The sequence below is a fragment of the Heptranchias perlo genome, chromosome 5, assembly GCF_035084215.1.
Source record: "Heptranchias perlo isolate sHepPer1 chromosome 5, sHepPer1.hap1, whole genome shotgun sequence".
Taxonomy (NCBI): domain Eukaryota; kingdom Metazoa; phylum Chordata; class Chondrichthyes; order Hexanchiformes; family Hexanchidae; genus Heptranchias; species Heptranchias perlo.
The window spans coordinates 57,183,252-57,203,774 of NC_090329.1; positions in this window are offsets into that span (position 1 = coordinate 57,183,252).

Consider the following 20,523-nt stretch of genomic DNA (forward strand, 5'->3'; position numbering starts at 1 on the left):
AATAATCTGTGTTGACGTATGATGCAATGAGACACCCTAGAGTGTCATGAACTGCAATGATGTCCAATGTGTTCACTGTACTGCACTTAACGTAACCTGCAAATTGTATAATCTGTATTGTGTACGTTTGGAAAGTGATATGACAACTGTTTTGTATGTACTGCTGCAAATTTTATGAATAAAGTATATTTTTTGAAAAAAAAAATGATCCTTGCTTGAATTGTACTGATCTGCCATTTCAAATTAAAGTATTCTGGACACACCAGCACCCTCTCGCTCCCTGGTGCTATATAACTGATGTGAGTATGATGTTTGTTATATTTGTGAAGGAATAGAGTGTTTTTTAAAGCGTAAAGTTGAGGATGTTGATCATGGGGAAGGAACAAGTAGAGCCGGGCAAAAGAATAATGGGAAATACGATCCTTCCTACTGGGATTCACATTTATTGGTTCTGACAAAAATCCTCATTGTGGTGTTTGTGCTGATGTTCCTGCTCGTGATAGCATGAAACCAAGCAAACTAAAACAGCGCTTGGAGACCAAACATCCTGCCCTCAAGGGTAGACCACAAGATTTTTTAAAATGAAAGCTCTTTCAACTGAAAGGACAGATGAAGGTAATCAAAGAATGCAGTGCTTGAAGCATCCTATGGTGTCTCATGTTAAATAGCAAGAAGTACAAAATCTCATACGGTTGGTGAAAGTCTTGTATTGCCAGCAGTGATTGAAATGGCACTGACAGCATATGGAAGGAAAGTTGCTGACCAGCTAAGTCTCACCCCACTATCTGACAACACAGATAGCATCAGAATTTCTGACATGGAAGGAGACTTCGAGGAGCAGCTGGTTGAAGCAGTGAGTAAAGCCCTTTTATCGCACCACAAATTGACCAAAGTACTGACTTATGACAATGCAGCACAAATTATAGCTTTCATTCGATACATCAGCTAATCTGGGACCAAAGAGGACTTTTTATTTTGCTGTTCTGCCCCAAGGAGACCAAATGGGGAGTTGTTGTTCAAGGTTTTAGACCAGTATATGACAGATTGAAAACATAGTGTGGAATTGTGTCAAGCTTTGCATGGATGGGGCAAAAGCCATGAGTGGTCGAAATAGTGGACTTGCTCAGGTGAAAACTGTTGCACGATGCTGTGTATGGCACCACTGTTGTATACACAAGGAGGCACTAGCTGCAAAAGTGTGCCAAAAGGCCTGTCAGATGTACTGATTACTGCTGTTAAGATTGTGAACCACATAAAAGCTCGACGGCTGAACTTGCGCCTCTTCTCGGTCTAGTGTAAAGAAATGGGATTGTTGCACTGGAAACATCTGCTTCATGCAGAAGTTTGATGAATGTCCCGTGGTAAAGTTTTGTCAGGAATCTGCAAACTCAGGGAGGAGTGCCATATGTTTTTGATCGACTCTGAATCACCACTTCATCATTTCCTCGACCAGCACTTCCACGTTTTACTGAGCTGTTTGACCGATGTACGTGACAGGCTCAATGAACCTTTCGTTGCAAGGTAAGAACTGTAACATTTTCGTCATGCACAAAAAAGTACAGAGCTTTGCCAAAAAACTTTTGCTGTCGAGTAGCTACGTGCTGCAAGAAAATGCAACTTGTCTTCCGTCATTATGCACTGTGATATGTTGGTCCTAGAAGTTAAAGATGGAGGAGTGGAATTTCCTGTGGGCACAAATACACATGATATTCCATCCTATAATCCTGGAGTGTTTGTCTCAGCTTTGCACAAAATTCAGTGAACATTTTCCTGAAAGAGAGGCAAAAGAATTGCAAGATTTCACCTGGGTTCGAAATCCATTTTCAGAGGACTTCATAGCGAAGGTCAAGACAAGGACATGACCTCTCACCTCCAACCGCCCCACCTAATCAAACAGTCTTTTTGCCCATCTCCAATATTTTCATAACTAATAAACAAACATGTTCAAAGAAAATGAAAAATACACACTTTTTAAGTCTCCCTATGATTTTTTTTTTCCTGGGTTGCTTGCAGCTGTGTCTTGGAGATTAATCTTTACTTCCTGAACATAAGAAATAGGATTAGGGGTAGGCCATACAGCCTCTCGGGCCTGCTCCGCCATTCATTAGGATCATGGCTGACCTTCGACCTCAACTCCACTTTCCTGCCCGATCCCCATATCCCTTCATTCCCCTTGAGTCCAAAAATCTATCGATCTCAGCCTTGAACATATTCAATGACTCAGCATCCACAGCCCTCTGGGTTAGAGAATTCCAAAGATTCACAACCCTCTGAGTGAAGAAATTTCTCCTCATCTCAGTCTTAAATAGCCGACCCCTTGTCCTGCGACTGTTCCCCCTAGTTCTAGACTTTCCAGCCAGGGGAAACAACCTCTCAGCATCTACCCTGTTAAGCCCCCTTGGAATATTGTATGTTTCAATGAAATCACCTCTCATTCTTCTAAACTCCAGAGAGTATAGGCCCATTCTACTCAATCTCTCCTTATAGGACAACCCTCTCATCCCAGGAATTTAGTGAACATTTGTTACACCCCCTCTAAGGCAAGGTGTGCTCCGCTAAATAAGTTTAGGAACCAATGGCATTCAGGATTTCCATTCTAAATGTTTACATAGGTAGTTTAAACGTTGCTAAATATGTATGACCAAAGTACATGACAATCGCAAGTTGGTCATGAAGTATGCACATACATAAGATTTTTAATATAAAATATAAATGGTTCTAGCTCAAGCATGCAAGCCTAGCCTGTATAGGCAGTGAAGAACGAGTAAAGATTTGTGTTTAAAAAAATTGAATTTGTTTAAAAAAAAAGAAAATAAAAAAGTTAAAAGTGAAAATACAAAACAAATTAGAGAGATAAAAAGAATGCAAAAAAATGAGAAATGAAGTTTTCAGAACTTTATTTTTATTTATATATTTTGATTCTTTTATCTATAAAACATTAATCCATAGTGATAAAGCTATTCCTGATACCTGAGTGGTATATCAACAACTTGGATTTATATAGTGCCTTTTTAAGGTCAAAAAATGTCCCAAAGAGATTTACTGAGCTATAATTGGAATAGTTGAGTCTGGAGGTGACAAAAGCATAGATCAGGGTTTCAGCAGCAGATGGGCTGAGGTAGGAGTGGAGTTGGGTGATGTTATACAGATTGTAATAGGCGGTCTTTATGATGGAGACGATATGAGGGTTGAAGGTTGAGCTTGGAGTCCAATAGTGTGCCAGAGTTACAGACAGTCTGGTTCAGCCTGAGATAGTGGCAGGGAGGGGGAGGGAGTTGTTGGTGAGGTTACAGAGTTTGTGATGGGGACCAAAGACAATGGCTTTGGTCTTCTCAATGTTTTGCTGGAGGAAATTATGGCTTATCCAAGACCCGATGTTGGACAAGCGGTCTGACAGCATAGACGATGTGAAGAAAGTTATGATCAAACTGTACAGTGCTCTGGTGACACCACTCTTTGAATACTGTGTCCAGCTCGAGTAACCAAGAAATGAGGGAGAACTTCAAGCACTGAGGTCAGTGCAGAGAAGAGCCATGAGGCTGTTCACTAGTGTCAGAAGTCTGCATTATGAAGAAAATTGAAAAGACTTGGACTCCTGAGGCTGAACCAGACCGTTCAAAACCTTGGAGTCCTATTTGACCCTGAGCTGAGCTTCCGACCACATAGCCACTTCATCACCAAGACCGCCCACTTCCACCTCCGTAACGTTGTCTGTTTCCACCCTAGTTACCTTTAGACATGACTATTCCAATGCTCTCCTGGCTGGCCTCCCATCTTCCACCTTCCATAAATTTGAACTCATCCAGAATTCTGCTGCCTGTATTTTAACTCGCACCAAATCCCGTTCACCCATCAACCCTATGCTCGCTGACCCACTTTGGCTCCCAGTCCGGTAACGCCTCGATTTTTAAAATTCTCATCCTTGTTTTCAAATCCCACCAGGTCCTCGCCCCTCCCTAGAACCCTCCGAGATCTCTGCGCTCCTCCAATTCTGACCTCTTGCACATTCTCGATTTTAATCGCTCCACCATTGACAGCCATGCCTTCAGCTGCCGAGTCCCTAAGCTCTGGAATTCCCTCCCTAAACCTCTCTACCTCTCTCTCCTCCTTTTAAGACGCTCCTTAAAACCTACCTCTTTGACCAAGCTTTTGATCACCTGACCTAATATTTCCTTATGTGACTCGGTGTCAAATTTTGTTTGATAATGCTCCTGTGAAACATGTTGGGACATTTTACTACATTAAAGGCGCTATGTAAATGCAAGTTGTCGTTGTTGTTTTTGGATAGGTGATGTTTGAGAGGTGATCTTAGAGATTTATAAGATGATAATACGGAAAAGGGTTAACCCCGGAATATGACTGTAAATTAAACTGTTGGAGTAAATGTCCTGACATCAATGGGACCCGATTTGCGTATATAAAGAAGGACTCCGCTATTTTCCTGCGGGTGTCTCGCTTGCATGCTCGACAGAGTAGGTTAATATCGTGACACGGCAGGAAGGCAGCGGGATGAGAGGGGGTAAGTTTTAACTGCCCCCATCCCCTGGTCCAGTTTCTGCAGGGAGTTAAAATCGGGGCCTCTGTGTTTTTGCTAAAGGGGATGGACCTTCTAGAGGTCCGCTCTGCTTCTGGAAGACCAATATAGCAGGACCTCCATTTGCCAGTCTGCCCTAGTCTTGACTCCCTCTCAAAGCCTGGCCTTTTTTTTTAAAAAGTCGATTTTTGAAGGAGTCATTTTGCTAACAGCAATCAATCATTCTGTTGTAATATCTCTTAATGCAAGAAATCGAGGAAGAGACTCAATGGAACCAGATCCCGCCCCAAATCCCCCCTTCCCCCCAACTGACTTGCTCTTTGGAAATGCCCTCCAAAGCCTTGTATTTCAGGAATAGGTGCCAGGACTCTTGTGTTCTGAACTGAACTGTGCTGAACCAAATGGGGCCACTAAAAACTTGATATGAAAGCCAGCTGGGTTTATGGACCTCAACTGGCCTTAAAAAAAAAAGTTTTTCAGGATTAATCTGTGTCTGTTGTAAACTGGAGGTATTTCCTTCCTGCATCTAAAAAATTATAAAGTGATGGTGGAGACAAACTTTATTGCAGAGCCAAACGTCAGCCAGCACTATCACCTCATAGCAGCACTGGTCCAGATGTGGCCATCGTCTGTCAACCATAATCTTTCTCAGTAAGCCATTTTGGGGAAATTAAACACTTAAAACCCAATGGGGAATCTCATTAGCTCATTGCTGAAGCTGGAAAGAAAACCATGTTAATGGTTTGAGTGCAGTGTCAAACTGCTTTCAATTCCAAGGTAAGGAAATGGACATTTGCAACCTTATTAAATAGCCATGCTGCTAAAGGTAATTATTTGGAATGGGTCCCCAAGGAATCTTCTGCACTGCTCCTGTGTGATAACTTGCTGCTTTGAATGGTGTTAGGTCTGCTTTAAATTTCCTGTCAAAAACATTTGCCGTAGTCTATTCTTGTTTGCATATTACACTACTGCTGTAAATAGTATCATTTTAATAAACATATGGGCTTGAATATGAATATGAGTCAAATCATCATAATCTAATAAGATGTTGATTGAGTTGCATTATCTCATGTTGTTAACATCTGTGGAGATATGAAACCCACAATCACTACCAACTAAAAGTGATTAGAGTGCTCCATTTGAGCTCTTTTTTTGATGGTGATTGAATTTACATTTGTTGCAAACTATCATTTTTCATTTGTTACAAAGCAAAAAAACCACCATAGATCATGTTGGGATAGTTTATAATTGTCATTTTTGCAAGAGTACGAGTAATACTGGGGTAAGTGAGCCATTGTTCCTTGCACATTATTATGAAACACACAATATAAAAGTGATTGACGGTGCTGCAGCATTCTTGATGTCGGATGTACTTTCAAGGGACTGCTCAAGCTCTCTCCATGGCGAGTGAGTCATCTTTTACATAGAATTACATAGAATTTACGGCACAGAAACAGGCCATTCGACCCAACTGGTCCATGCTGGTGTTCATGATCCACACGACCCTCCTACCAGCCTTCTTCATCTAACCTTATCAACATATCCTTCTGTTCCTTTCTCCCTCATGTGTTTATCTAGCGTCCCCTTAAATCAATCCATGCTATTTGCCTCAACTACTCCTTGTGATGGTGAGTTCCACTTTCTGAGTAAAGAAATTTCTCCTGAATTCCTTATTGGATTTATTGGCGACTATCTTATATTACTGGCCCCTAGTTTTGGACTCATCCACAAGTGGAAACATTTTTTATACGTCTACCCTATCGCACCAGTTCATAATTTTAAAGACCTCGATCAGGTCACCCCTCAGCCTTCTCTTTTCTCGACAAAAGAGCCCCAGCCTGTTCAGTCTTTCCTGATGGTTATAACCTCTCAGTTTTGGTATAATCCTTGTAAATCTTTTTTGCACCTTCTCCGGTGCCTCGATATCCTTTAACCATCACCAATGAAACAGAATAGAGGTGCAAGAAGAGCTTCAGCTGAAGGTTGGAGTTGGGACTTGGTGGTCTAGGTGGAGAAAGTAAACTTTAAATAAACCACCTAGCAGCAGAGTTCTAGTTGGAGTGGGGGTAAAGATGGAAGTAAAAGTAGATTTTAAAAAGGGAGAGAAATTATATTTGCACCCGTCTACTAATAATTTTCAGAATATGATCGTGGGAAATGGTTGAGTAATGGAGTACCAATGACAAAATTGTAACTTCTGTAAACAGCCCCTTACTACAGATTCAACTGGAATCTTGCACACCTGAGTTAAAAGGTTTCATTTCTGCTGGGATTGGGTGTCAACAAGTTTTAATTCACACATCTGAAGATGCACTGCATCAAGCAGGTAATATAACACCTCACAAAACTTAACACATCTATTTATGCACAATAAACACATTTATTCACGATAATCTTTAGAAACTGGAGCATGTAATCCTGGTTGGAGCAAGCTATAGTGTCAACCAGAGTAAAGTATTCGCACTTGTGTCATCAGATTATGTATCAATTCTTTGCATACTGCCTCTTGGCAACACATCCATAGACGTGCAGTCAGCCTCCACATAAATGCTGATGACACCCAGCTCTACCCCTCCACCACCTCTCTCAGCCCCTTCACTACCTCTGTTGTCAGATTGCTCATCCATAATCCAATCTTGAATGAGCCACAATTTCCTCTAGCTAAACATTGGGAAGATCAAAGCCATCATCTTTGGCCCCTGCCTCAAAATCCATGCCCGTGCCACCGATTCCATCCCCCTTTCCAGCCACTTTCTCAGGCTGAACCAGACTGATGATGTTGGCTTCGTATTTGACCCTGAGCTGAATTTTCGATCCTATATCCTCTCTATCACTAAGACCACCTCCATAAAATCATCCATCTCCGCACCTGCCTCAACTCATCTGCTGCTGAAACCCTCGCCCATGCCTTTGTCACCTCCAGACTTGACTACTCTAACGCTCTCCTGGCCAGCCTCCCATCCTCCAACCTCAGTAAGCTTAATCTCTTTCAAAACTTTGGTTCCTGTATTCTATCTTGCACAAAGTCCATCTCACCCATCACCCCTGTCCTCACTGATCTACACTGGCTCCCGGTCACCAAACACCTCAAATTTAAAATTCACATCCTTGTGTTTAAATTCCTTCATGGCCTTGACAATCCCTACCTCTGACCTCCGTAACCTCCTCAATCTCTACAATCCCACACCCCGAACACACTGTTCCTCTGACTCTGGTCTCTTATGCATCCCCCCCACCCCCATCTCACCATTGGTGGCCGTCCCTCCCTAAACCCCTCCATGTCCAGCCCCCTCTTTTCCTTCTAAGATATTCCTTAAAACCCATTTCTTTGATCAATCTTTTAGTCACCACTTCTAATAGCTCTTTCTTTGGCTTGGCATTCACTGTTTCCTTACGCCTCAGTGAAGTGCCTTGGAAAGTTTTTTCCAAGTTAAAGATGCTATATAAATGTAAGTTGTTTGCTAGTTCTGTGTTCTGTTGTTCTTTCTTGAAAGTCATTGGTAAATGAGAGGGTGAGATGTCAAAACCCATGAACATACTGGCAAATGTCATGAATTTAAGGAGGCCTAATAATCATTAAGAGACATGTATATTTTCATTTCAGTGTAAAGGCTGATTGTTGTGTGGTTACAAAAAATTACCTATCCATTATGCGATTAAGCTACTCACTTCCAAATTTGAAATTAAATTAACCAGAAGAAAGTTATCAACATTTATAAAAGTTGGATATTCTTAATTGGGTTTACTTTTTATATTAACAATGTTTCCAGAGCTAAACCATGGTCTAACAGAGTAGGAAACAACTCTATATTCCTTATTACGCCATCAGCTGCATTAGATCAATGAACAAAGACTTTGGCCTAGAAATTCAATGATGCTGTGCCCTTTTTACTGGTGTAAAATGGGCACAAAAGTGTCCAATAACGCAGGTGGCCCTGTTTGAGGCCCCTTTGTAAAACAGGGCTGCCCTGAACTCAGCCAAAACCGGACCGACTGCATTCATAAAAACCAGGTCTACATGCGACCTAAGCAGCAGTCCTTAAAGGGACCACTGCAGGCCGCCATCAAAAAGGTAAGTTTTAAAAAAAATTTTGTACAGGAGTGCTCGTCCCGGCTCCACATTAAAACCACAGCTCGCACCACCTCTCTATTTCCTTTCTCCCTCTCCCGGGGTAGCTGCCCCCCCACCCTACTGGTCGCTCCCCTCCCTCCCGATCACTTCCAGGATCTACCTGCGGGCCACAGCCAGCAACGCAGTGGCCCAAAATTCAAATAGTCTTCACCTATGTGCTGCCCAGCAGGTGTCTGCAGCTCAACAGTTTAATGTAAATGAGGCTGGAGACCCAATATCTGGTGAGCCTCAGGCCTATCTGTTCCACCGCAGGCAAGGGTGAACAAATTTCTAGGCTGTTGACTCCTTTGCTCATCTTGAAGTAAACTGGTTTGGAAGCCAACATTAAGTATTTTCAATGGTTATTCAGGCCATGATGTGGAGATGCCGGTGATGGACTGGGGTTGACAATTGTAGACAATTTTACAACACCAAGTTATAGTCCAGCAATTTTATTTTAAATTCACAAGCTTTCGGAGGCTACCTCCTTCCTCAGGTGAACGATTCAGGTCATGTTTGATGTATACCAACTCCTATCAAAATAATTCTGACTAGGGTATTCTTCTGCCATAAATGTAAAATAAAATGCAAAATATTTTGAAAGGACTGACCAGTTGCAAAATTACTTTTTTAAAAAATTAGCATTTTTATCTTACTGGTTTTAAATTGCAAAATAATATCAAAAAAATGTTAAAGGTAAATAATTGTGCTTAATTTTGACAGGAGAAAAGAGAGAGTTCACCATGGGACAAGGAAAAAAATCCACCTGAAGAGCAAATGTTTAAAACTTCCCAATCATTTATTTTCTTTAAGGAGCTCAATGCACATTGGCTTTATCCTTTATCAGGCAGGCAGATGGTATCACTCATTGTGGCAAAATTAATATATATCATTTAAGATAATTCTTTAAATGTTGAAAACAACCCACCATTGCAATGTACATTAAAATCTCTCAGATAAAATTACAAAGAATCTTCAGGTGCAGTTTTTTGTATGTCCTATTTGAAGGGGTGGCCCTTAAGAAAGCATTTTCCTTCTTTACTGCCGCAAATCCACACCAAAAATGGGTACTAATTCAGAAGAGAATCCAGGCCGTAATGTCCTACCAGAAACAGAGATGGAAGCAGAATCCATCAAAAGCGTTAGAAGGGAAGTGGGTAAATGTTTGAAAATGAAAAATTCAGAAAGTTATGGGACAGGGCAGGAGAATCGAACTGAATGGATAGCTCTTTCAGAGAGCTGACACAGATGTGATGGGCCGAATGGCCTCCTTTTGCGCTTATAAGAATTTATAATGGACTGGATAGTAAATGATGTGAATTCTAAATAATGCACACTAGTCACAATATATTGGAAATATTGTACTGAAAAATTCCAATACAAAAGCTTTATTAGTTGAAGGGTATCAAACAAAAGTTCTCTTCTTTACTGACATATAAACGTCAGAAGTTAGATTGGAATTTAATATTGTCTAAGGTGTTTTTTATGGTGCCCAAATTAGCTTGCTTCAAATCATCCTACTTAACTCAGTCTGAAAGGTATTGATTATTGATCACGCCAGATCAATCAACTACAGGACTACAATATAACACTGAATGAAATGCAACTTAACTCTTATTTGGCAGAGACATCAAAGATTGAGTCACGCATAGAAATGCATTACTAACACTATTGAACTACATCTGCAATATTATGATTAGTACTATCACAATGTTAAGTATTGCCAATTACAGTAAAAATTATACTTGATATCAAAGAAAAAAATCTAAATCATCCTAAGCCAACAGTTGCTTAATTATATCACAATATCTCAGCTGTAGTGGCAATATTACAGAGTTATATTTGATGTCCAGGATTATAAGATTAAATTCACAGTCTATATCACAGTCTATATTCATCGTATCAATAGTAGATATCCATTGTTAAGACTGTCCCTTGATGACATGAACATAAAATCATACAACCTCTATCCTTGAGTAGTAGGCTGGCTGCAGAGTTGGGTAGTTCTGGCTTTCTCCGGGATATTCTGGCTTTGCTCCCGTGGACTGTGTTGAGCCATTGTCCATGGTATTTCCTGCCTCTCTTCAGTTGTCTTCATTGCCTCCTGGCTTTAGATAACTTGGCATGCCCCATATTTTCTCTGGTTGTAATACTATACTTTCTGACCGAGAACTTAGGCTGCTAAATTATGTGTTGCAATATCCTTAATTTTCCAGTGGGGATCCTCATCTGCCAAAAGTGCATGTCAGAAATTTGGGCATGTAATAATTGAAAAATCATGGGCAATGTGCACCATAATTTCTCACATGCACTCTTGATCAGCAAGGCTTCCTGTTGGGAGTGTGAAGTCAGCAAATTACTCATTTAATTTCTATTTCTATTTTCAATCTTATGGCTTTATACTCTTAAATATTCACTGAACTTTTGAAGAAAAACTCTTTCAAAGCTTGCTGACCTTTTAATTTCCAGGACTTCTGAAAAACCTTCGGCTTTAGCCAAACCAAGTCTGACTTTAGATACCTTAGAGTACCACAAAGATTCTGCCTCAAGTGGCATGACCAATCAAGGTGGCCAATTTGACTAAATGGATCACTTTTTAAGGTGTCATTCAACTAAACAAGCATGTCTTAGTAACTTTAGTTGCCAGATCTTAATTAATTTTACAAAAACACACTTATTTCCTCTTTCCTCTTTTTTTGTCCCAGTATTTAATTCACTGGGTGGAAGGCAGCTCTTAAGGCCTTGTTAAGAACTTATCTGTCCAAGGCAAATCAATCTCCTTTTGTTCTTGAGACTCAATAGGCCCTGAACTTGAACTAGTTCAATGGTACTAATTAGTTACACGTGACTATAATATACTGTCTCAGAAGGATTAACTCTTTAATTTGAGCATTTTAGATTGATGCTTTTTCTTTTCCAACTGGTAGTAAATCTGGAAATAAAAAGTTGGTATCGGTAAAAGTGACCATGAAGCTGTCGGATTGTTGTTAAAAACCCACCTGGTTCACTAATGTTCTTTAGGGAAGGAAACCTGCCATCCTTACCCGGTCTGCCCTAAATGTTGACTCCAGTCCCACATCAACATGGGTGACTCTTAATTGCCCTCTGATGTGGCCTAGCAAGCCACTCAGTTGTATCAAACCGCTACACATGCAATGGTTTAAAAAGAAAGCCCACCACTACCTTAGAATCATAGATTCATAGAAATTTACAGCACAGAAGGAGGCTATTTGGCCCATTGTGTCTGTGCCAGCCATAAAGAGCTATCCAGCCTAATCCCACTTTCCAGCTTTTGGTCCGTAGGTTATGGCATTTCCAGTGCATATCCGTGTACTTTTTAAATGCGATGAGGGTTTCTGCCTCTACCACCCTTTCAGGCAGTGAGTTCCAGACCCTCAGCGCCCTCTGGGTGAAAAATTTCTCCTCAACTCCCTTCTAATCTTTCCACCAATTACTTTGTATCTATGCCCTCTCTGCTAAGGGAATAAAGTCCCTCCTATCCACTCTATCTGGGCCCCTCATTATTTTGTACACCTCGATCAAATCACCCTCAGCCTCCTCTGTTCCAAAGAAAACAACCCCAGCCTATCCAATCTTTCCTCATAGCTAAAATTCTCCAGTCCTGGCAACATCGTCATAAATCTCCTCTATACCCGCACTCTTGCAGTCACATCTTTTCTGTAATGTGGTGACCAAAACTGTATGCAGTACTCTGGCTGTGGCCTAACTAGTGTTTTACACAGTTCTAGCAATAACCTCCCTGCTCTTATATTCTATGCCTCGGCTAATAAAGGAAAGTATCCCGTATGCCTTTTTAACCACCTTATCTACCTGTCCTGCCACCTTCAGGGATCTGTGGACATGTACTCCAAGGCCCCTTTGTTCCTCTACACTTCTCCGTATCCCCCCATTTATTGTGTATTCCCTTGCCTTGTTTGCCCTCCCCAAATGCATTACCTCACATTTCTCCAGATTGAATTCCATTTGCCACTTTTCTGCCCACCTGATCAGTCCATTGATATCTTCCTGCAGTCTATAGCTTTCTTCCTCACTATCAACCACACGGCCAATTTTTGTATCATCTGCAAACTTCTTAATCATGCCCGCTACATTTAAGTCTAAATCATTGAGATATACCACAAAAAGCAATGGACCCAATACTGAGCCCAGCAGAACCCCGCTGGAAACAGCCTTCCAGTCACAAAAACACCTGTCGACTATTACCTTCTCAGGGCAACTAGAGATGGGCAATAAATGTCAGCCTTGCCAACAACACCTAGATGCTGAGAATGCATTTTTTAACTTTTAATGGAATAATCTTTGTTCATGCAGATATCTCAAGTGCAGCACCTGATCTGCTTACCTGCTTAATCATGTTTCCTGGAAGGTTGATTGAGGAGCGGAGCCAACTGCATCCACAGCTAAATCTGCATGATGTGCAGTACTACTGAGGTTAGGGCCTGTTGATCCTGAAGAACAAAGGAAGATCTGTGTGTCGTGATCCTTGGACAGATAAAGCCTTGAAAAACAGCACTATTCCCAAGTTTCATCCCACCTCTCGAAGGTGGTGAATCATGCTGGGGTACAATTCTGTGTTGTGGCATAGCAGCCTCCCGTTCCTCTCCTAAGTGACCATTAATATATCGATATTAAACAGTGAGTGTTGGTTATTCAACTGTGGATAGGCACCAAAGTTGAGTTTGACCTCCTCACACCTCCAGATGCAAATATAACAGTGGGGTCTCTGGATAGCAATTAGCAGTAGGAAACCTAGCTGAAAGTGTATAGTTTATTCCTTTTGAAGTCTTATTTTGATAAAGGCCATAGGGAGGAAGTGTGAATAAAACCATAGAAAAATGTAAATAGAAGTACAGGTTTGCACATTTTATACTACAGTTTAAGTGTTGCAACTTGGGAACAATTAACACTTGCTGATGCTCAGACTTGGCTGAAGCCGAGGAATTTTGGAAGCTGTAATTGTAGTGAACTAAGCCCCATTGTTATCAAAAGCAAAAGACTGATCACATTGGAATTCCAGGTAGATTCTAGTGATAGCTGCATATAATAATGATTAAAATCTATAGATAAACACCTCACTGAAAATCACGCTCTGGATTCTCACTGACGATAGGTATAGAAATACTTTTGCCACCGCTTTGACAGTGCTCTTAAATCATCTGTCAACAGTATCAGAGAAATGGTTGCTTCACAGTAGCTCAAATGACAGAGCATGCCATGGGCAATCCAGACAGAGTTGGCTGACATATTCAAGATTTGTTTCTTACACTTAGACTTAATTATATCTTTTCAAGTCTTTTTTCCCCTTTTAGTTATTAGCATCAGCAGCTGTGGAATTACTTATTCTGAGACACTGCGGAGAATGTGGCTTTCAGTTGTAGCTGTTATGCTTGAGTATTGTTATCTCTACTGGCTGCCAGTCATCTTGTCAGATAACAAGCTCGCTCTTGTTTCCTGATAATTGTATCCAGGAGCCTATGTTTGTAATTCACGGTAGGCCAGTATTGTTCTATTTGCCTATATCTCTCTCTTGTTAATTGAAAATTATATTTCAAACACTGGCTGGATAAACCAATAGGTCTGCAAGATTTACAAAATCACTGTCCTGGGGTCAATCCCATTCTTTTATCTTTTGAACTGACTGAACATAGTGTTTTTTAAAAGTGAAACAAAGCTATTAAATACAAGTTCAATTAGCTTTTCTTGGCTTATCATGCATTTCAGTTAACACATAGGCAGTAAAGCTAATCTGCTATAACAGTGGTCCCAACCATCTGATTCAGCTGAGCTGGTAAATTGCAAAGCTGCTTCAGACAGGCTAAACATAAAGACATTTCTCCATAGGCTGCCCACATTGAAAATTAATAATATGTTTTTAAATCACATTCCAGAAGTATCTTTGATGAGGACTGACTGTTTTTCATCAAGATACAAATCATGTTTTAGCTGAAAGGCTGAAAAACATGGGAGTAATTTTAACTTTTATCGCAGGACTAAAAGGGGGTGATAGCGAATTGACAACCATTTTACACTTGCCCAATTTTTCTTTTCCATTCATATAACACCTTTCACGACCTCAAGGCACTTTACAGCCAATGAACTACTTTTGAAACGTAGTCACTGTTGTAATGTAGGGAAACTCGGCAGCCGATTTGTGCACAGCAACTTCTCACAATCAGCAATTAAGTAAATGACCAGATACTCTGTTTATGATGGTGTTGATTGAGGGATAAATGTTGGCCAAGGCACCAGGAGAACTCCCCTGTTGGTCTTTGAATAGTGCCATAGGATCTTTTACGTCCACCTGAGAGGGCAGATGGGGCCTCGGTTTAACGTCTTAGTCAAATGACGGCACCTCCGACAGTGCAGCATTCTCCCGGTACTGCGCCGAAGTATTAGCTTAGATTAGTATGTGCTTAAATCTCTGGGGTTGGGCTTGAACCATGACCTTCTGGCTCATATAATTATTTCTTAAATAATTTGAGGGTTTTTGCCTCCACAACCTTGCCCATAAATTAATCACTCTTTGTGTGAGATTGAGCTCCTTGATATCAGTTTTAAATTTGCCTTTGTCAGTTTCAGTTTGAACCCCCTTCCTTCACTGTCACAGTTTAATTTTAAGTAATAATTCAACTTAACTTTTCTATGCCATTCACTAACTTACATAGCGATGAGGTTCCCTCTTAGTTGCTAACGTTATTCCATTCTTTCTTTGTAGCTCAGTGCTCTGGTGCTAGTGATCAATCTTTTGTCTCTTCTCTGTACTGGGTCAAGGCGTTGAATACTTCCCTTGTGTCAGTGACCGAAACTGGACATAATACTGGAAGTAAGGTACGTCCACAGCACTGTCCAGTTTAAATGTAACATCTCTGAACTGTACCTTGTGCTTTAATTATAACTGAGCAGACTGTTTGCCTTGCTGAGTGCTGCTCTGCAGTGATTGGCCATGGTAACCACCAAGGCCACTGATACCCCTAAGTCTGTTTCAACTTCACCCTTTGTATTTTAATACCATTCATGGAGTACTCATGCCCATTTTTTCTTCCTGTATGTAAAGTTTTGTACTTGCCTATTTTAAATTTCATTTGCCACTGTTTTGACCACTTAGTATATTTTATGTAACAAATGAGGATTCTGAGATTTAACTCCCACCGCAACAGATCTAGCAGCTCAAAACTGGGCATCCATGAGGCACTGTGGGCCATCAGCAGCAGTAGAATTGTATTCCAGCACAATCTGTAACTTCATGGCCCGGCATATTCCTCACTCTACCATTACCAACAAGCCAGGGGATCAACCCTGGTTCAATGAGGAGTGTAGAAGAGCATGCCAGGAGCAGCACCAGGTGTACCTAAAAATGAGGTGCCAACCTGGTGAAGCTACAACTCAGGACTACATGCATGCTAAACAGTGGAAGCAACATGCAATGGTCAGAGCTAAGCGATTCAACAACCAACGGATCAGATCAAAGCTCTGCAGTCCTGCCACATCCAGTCATGAATGGTGGTGGACAATTAAACAACTAACGGGAGGAGGTGGCTCTGCAAACATCCCCATCCTCAATGATGGCGGAGTCCAGCAAGTGAGTGCAAAAGACAAGGCTGAAACGTTTGCAACCATCTTCAGCCAGAAGTGCCGAGTGGATGATCCATCTCTGCCTCCTCCCGATATCCCCACCATCACAGAAGCCAGTCTTCAGCCAATTCGATTCACTCCACGTGATATCAAGAAACGGCTGAGTGCACTGGATACAGCAAAGGCTATGGGCCCCGACAACATCCTGGCTATAGTGCTGAAGATTTGTGCTCCAGAACTAGCTGCGCCTCTAGCCAAGCTGTTCCAGTACAGCTACAACACTGGCATGTACCCGACAATGTGGAAAATTGGCCAGGTATGTCCTGTTCACAAAAAGCAGGACAAATCCAATCCGGCCAATTACCGCCCCATCAGTCTACTCTCAATCATCAGCAAAGTGATGGAAGGTGTCATCGACAGTGCTATCAAGCGGCACTTACTCACCAATAACCTGCTCACCGATGCTCAGTTTGGGTTCCGCCAGGACCACTCGGCTCAGACCTCATTACAGTCTTGGTCCAAACATGAACAAAAGAGCTGAATTCCAGGCAGCATTTGACCGAGTGTGGCACCAAGGAGCCCTAGTAAAATTGAAGTCAATGGGAATCAGGGGGGAAAACTCTCCAGTGGCTGAAGTCATACCTATCACAAAGGAGGATGGTAGTGGTTGTTGGGGGCCAATCATCTCAGCCCCAGGGCATTGCTGCAGGAGTTCCTCAGGGCAGTGTCCTAGGCCCAACCATCTTCAGCTGCTTCATCAATGACCTTCCCTCCATCATAAGGTCAGAAATGGGGATGTTCGCTGATGACTGCACAGTGTTCAGTTCCATTCGCAACCACTCAAATAATGAAGCAGTCCGAGCCCGCATGCAGCAAGACCTGGACAACATCCAGGCTTGGGCTCATAAGTGGCAAGTAACATTCGCACCAGATAAGTGCCAGGCAATGACCATCTCCAACAAGAGAGAGTCTAACCACCTCCCCTTGACGTTCAACGGCATTACCATCGCCGAATCCCCCACCATCAACATCCTGGGGGTCACCATTGACCAGAAACTTAACTGGACCAGCAATATAAATACTGTGGCTACGAGAGCAGGTCAGAGGCTGGGTATTCTGCGGCGAGCGACTCACCTGCTGACTCCCCAAAGCCTTTCCACCATCTACAAGGCACAAGTCAGGAGTGTGATGGATTACTCTCCACTTGCTTGGATGAGTGCAGCTCCAACAACACTCAAGAAGCTCGACACCATCCAAGATAAAGCAGCCTGCTTGATTGGCACCCCATCCACCACCCTAAACATTCACTCCCTTCACCACCGGCGCACTGTGGCTGCAGTGTGTACCATCCACAGGATGCACTGCAGCAACTCGCCAAGGCTTCTTCGACAGCACCTCCCAAACCCACGACCTCTACCACCTAGAAGGACAAGGGCAGCAGGCACATGGGAACAACACCACCTGCACGTTCCCCTCCAAGTCACACACCATCCCGACTTGGAAATATATCGCCATTCCTTCATCTTCGTTGGGTCAAGATCCTGGAACTCCCTTCCTAACAGCACTGTGGGAGAACCGTCACCACACGGACTGCAGTGGTTCAAGAAGGCGGCTCACCACCACCTTCTCAAAGGCAATTAGGGATGGGCAATAAATGCCGGCCTTGCCAGTGACGCCCACATCCCATGAACGAATAATTTAAAAAAAATTTTCTTGGGAATTTCACCAGTTTCTATTGATCCTCTGAATATAAGTTGCGGTTATAAAATAGAAAGAATAAGAGTCCCAATACCAATCCTTGGAGCACCCCACTTAGTACTCATCATCCCCCACCCATACCTCGCCTCTGACAAGTACACAATGCTTCCTATTCTTTAACCATTTTAATTCCCTAGTTTTACCTTAAAGGTTAATAGCTGTTTTTCAGTGAAACTTTGTCAAGATTTCTTGGAAATCCAAGTGTACCATGCCATAGGCCTTTCTACAGCTCATTTGGGATGAAGATTGGTTTCTGCTCCTATTGGGAATATTGGGGCTTCTTCGAATTGTCAGCAGAGAGATTGCAGAAGCTGGCTTTCATTATCAAGTGTCCAAAAGCACCATCTAGCCTCTTTCATGATTTTTCCTTCGGGGTCACAGGGGTCTGTTCATAAGAAAATATTGCTGAATCACATATTCTAGTATGACCTAGGCATGCTGTTGGGAATTCCCTTTCAACACTTTTATAAAATTACAATTACATTACATTGTTAGCACTATATCATGTGCGATTCTCAATAGTAAAAGCATCTAGATCAATATCTAGCCCAAGATCACTGGTGCTCTTAATCTCCCAATAGAACCTGAGGCTTTTCCTGATGGTGAGCATGGTTCTTCTTAGGAACATAGAAATTGCCAGACAAAAAAAGACCACGGTCCATCTCGTTTGCCTTCTACCATCCTGGTAGTCACATGATACAATGACAATGGAGTTGTTGACTAAGCTTAGGAATCAATCTCTACTAATGTCTACAACATTAATGACAACATACCCAGACATGAGGCGAGAAAAAGCCCCATTGCTGGGAAGGTTTGGAAACAATAGGTCTAAAGACATCTGTTCCTCCCAAGTATGTTACACTTACCATAGTCATGTCTCAAATTACACATATACTGTATCCCAAAATATTATATTCTGAAAGAAATCTACTTCATTTGCATTTGAATTAATCAACACTATCTGCTTTCACTATCTCCCTAGGGAGTCTGTTCCATAAATTGACCACTCGTTCCCTGAAATGTTGTTTCCGCAGATTAGTTTTGAATTTACCCCCCTTCATCTACAGACTGTGTCCTCTGGTTCTATTGTTCTGGACAAGGAGAAATAGCTTGTCAAGGTTTACATTATCTAGCCCCTTTAGAACCTTAAAAACAGCAATCATTTTACCTCTCAACCATCTCTTTTCCAGTGAGACCATGCCCAATTTACATAATTGCTCTTCGTAATCCAATTCCTCCATCTCCTCAATCATTCTAGTTGCCCTCTCCTGTATTCTTTCAATAACTGCAATATCATTTTTGTATTGCAGCAACCAGAACTGTACATAGTATATAGTACAAAATACACCAATAATTTATAAAGTTGCAGGATTACATCACTATTTTGGCATAATATTTGATATTATTTTGAAACATCCCAACATCTGATTTGCTTTACTCACTGCCACAGAGCATTGTTGTGATAGCTTCAATTTATCGACAATCAGGACCACCCGATCTCTTTAATTTTACATACACATTGTTTTCTTTCCATTTAAATAACAGTCCCTTCCTGGATTTTTTTTTTCCCAATGTGAAACATTTTGCATTTCTCTACATTAAATTCCATCTACCACCTTGCTTCAATCATAAACACCAGGAATGCATCCCAAAGAATTTCAGCCCCATTGGTTTAGCAAATATCAGCAATCAAAAGCTCCATCCTTATGACTGTGCTTTTGACAAATAAGTCATCTTGTGGATACTCGATGGCCACAGAAAATTGTCACATTATGTGGTTCTGCAGCAGCACATCATATCTGGAATCATAGCACTTGGATGTCCACCCAATATTATGGAATCAAGATAAATGCATTATCATCACCCAAGTTCTAAAGATTAAATGAAAATGTTCGATTCATCCGGGTGCCGGTGTAGGATCAGCAGGCTCTCCATGAAGACTTTGTTCTCTGTACATTATTGCTGCGGTTGTATCTTCTCATCCCTTCTGATGCAAAAAAAAGCGTAAGAGATTCAGTATCTGATGTTGTTTTATTGACCCAGTAATCTTTCATGTCTTCAATGTCGGGCCTTCACAGCTCTTGAATGAATGGCTGTTCTAAGAAGATCTATGTCTGCCTTTCATCAAGGCTCTATTAACACTTTAACAAGTCTAACCTCTTTTCATTCATATTAGGAAAGAACCTTCTGCTTTAGCCTTCATCTGAATCCATCCTTCCAGCATAGAATTTGAACTTGCTGCTAGCCAAATTCACTGCCCCCACCCCCCACCCAACTTCCATCTGCTTGACCTAGCTGCAGTTTGTTGTGTTAAGTTCCTGTCATAAAAAACAGCACTTTCTTCTGGCCATGAAATCAACTGACAAATGGGTGAGCTTTCACAGTTTAGTTAGTTCTGTTTATTGAGATACTAAAGAATTTTTGTCCTCCAGCCAAGGCTGAATTATTTCAACTTCTGCTGTTGATTGACTGTGACCGCAGCAAAACTTTTGTCGTGGTACTTTAGAAAACAAATCACAGCTCCAAC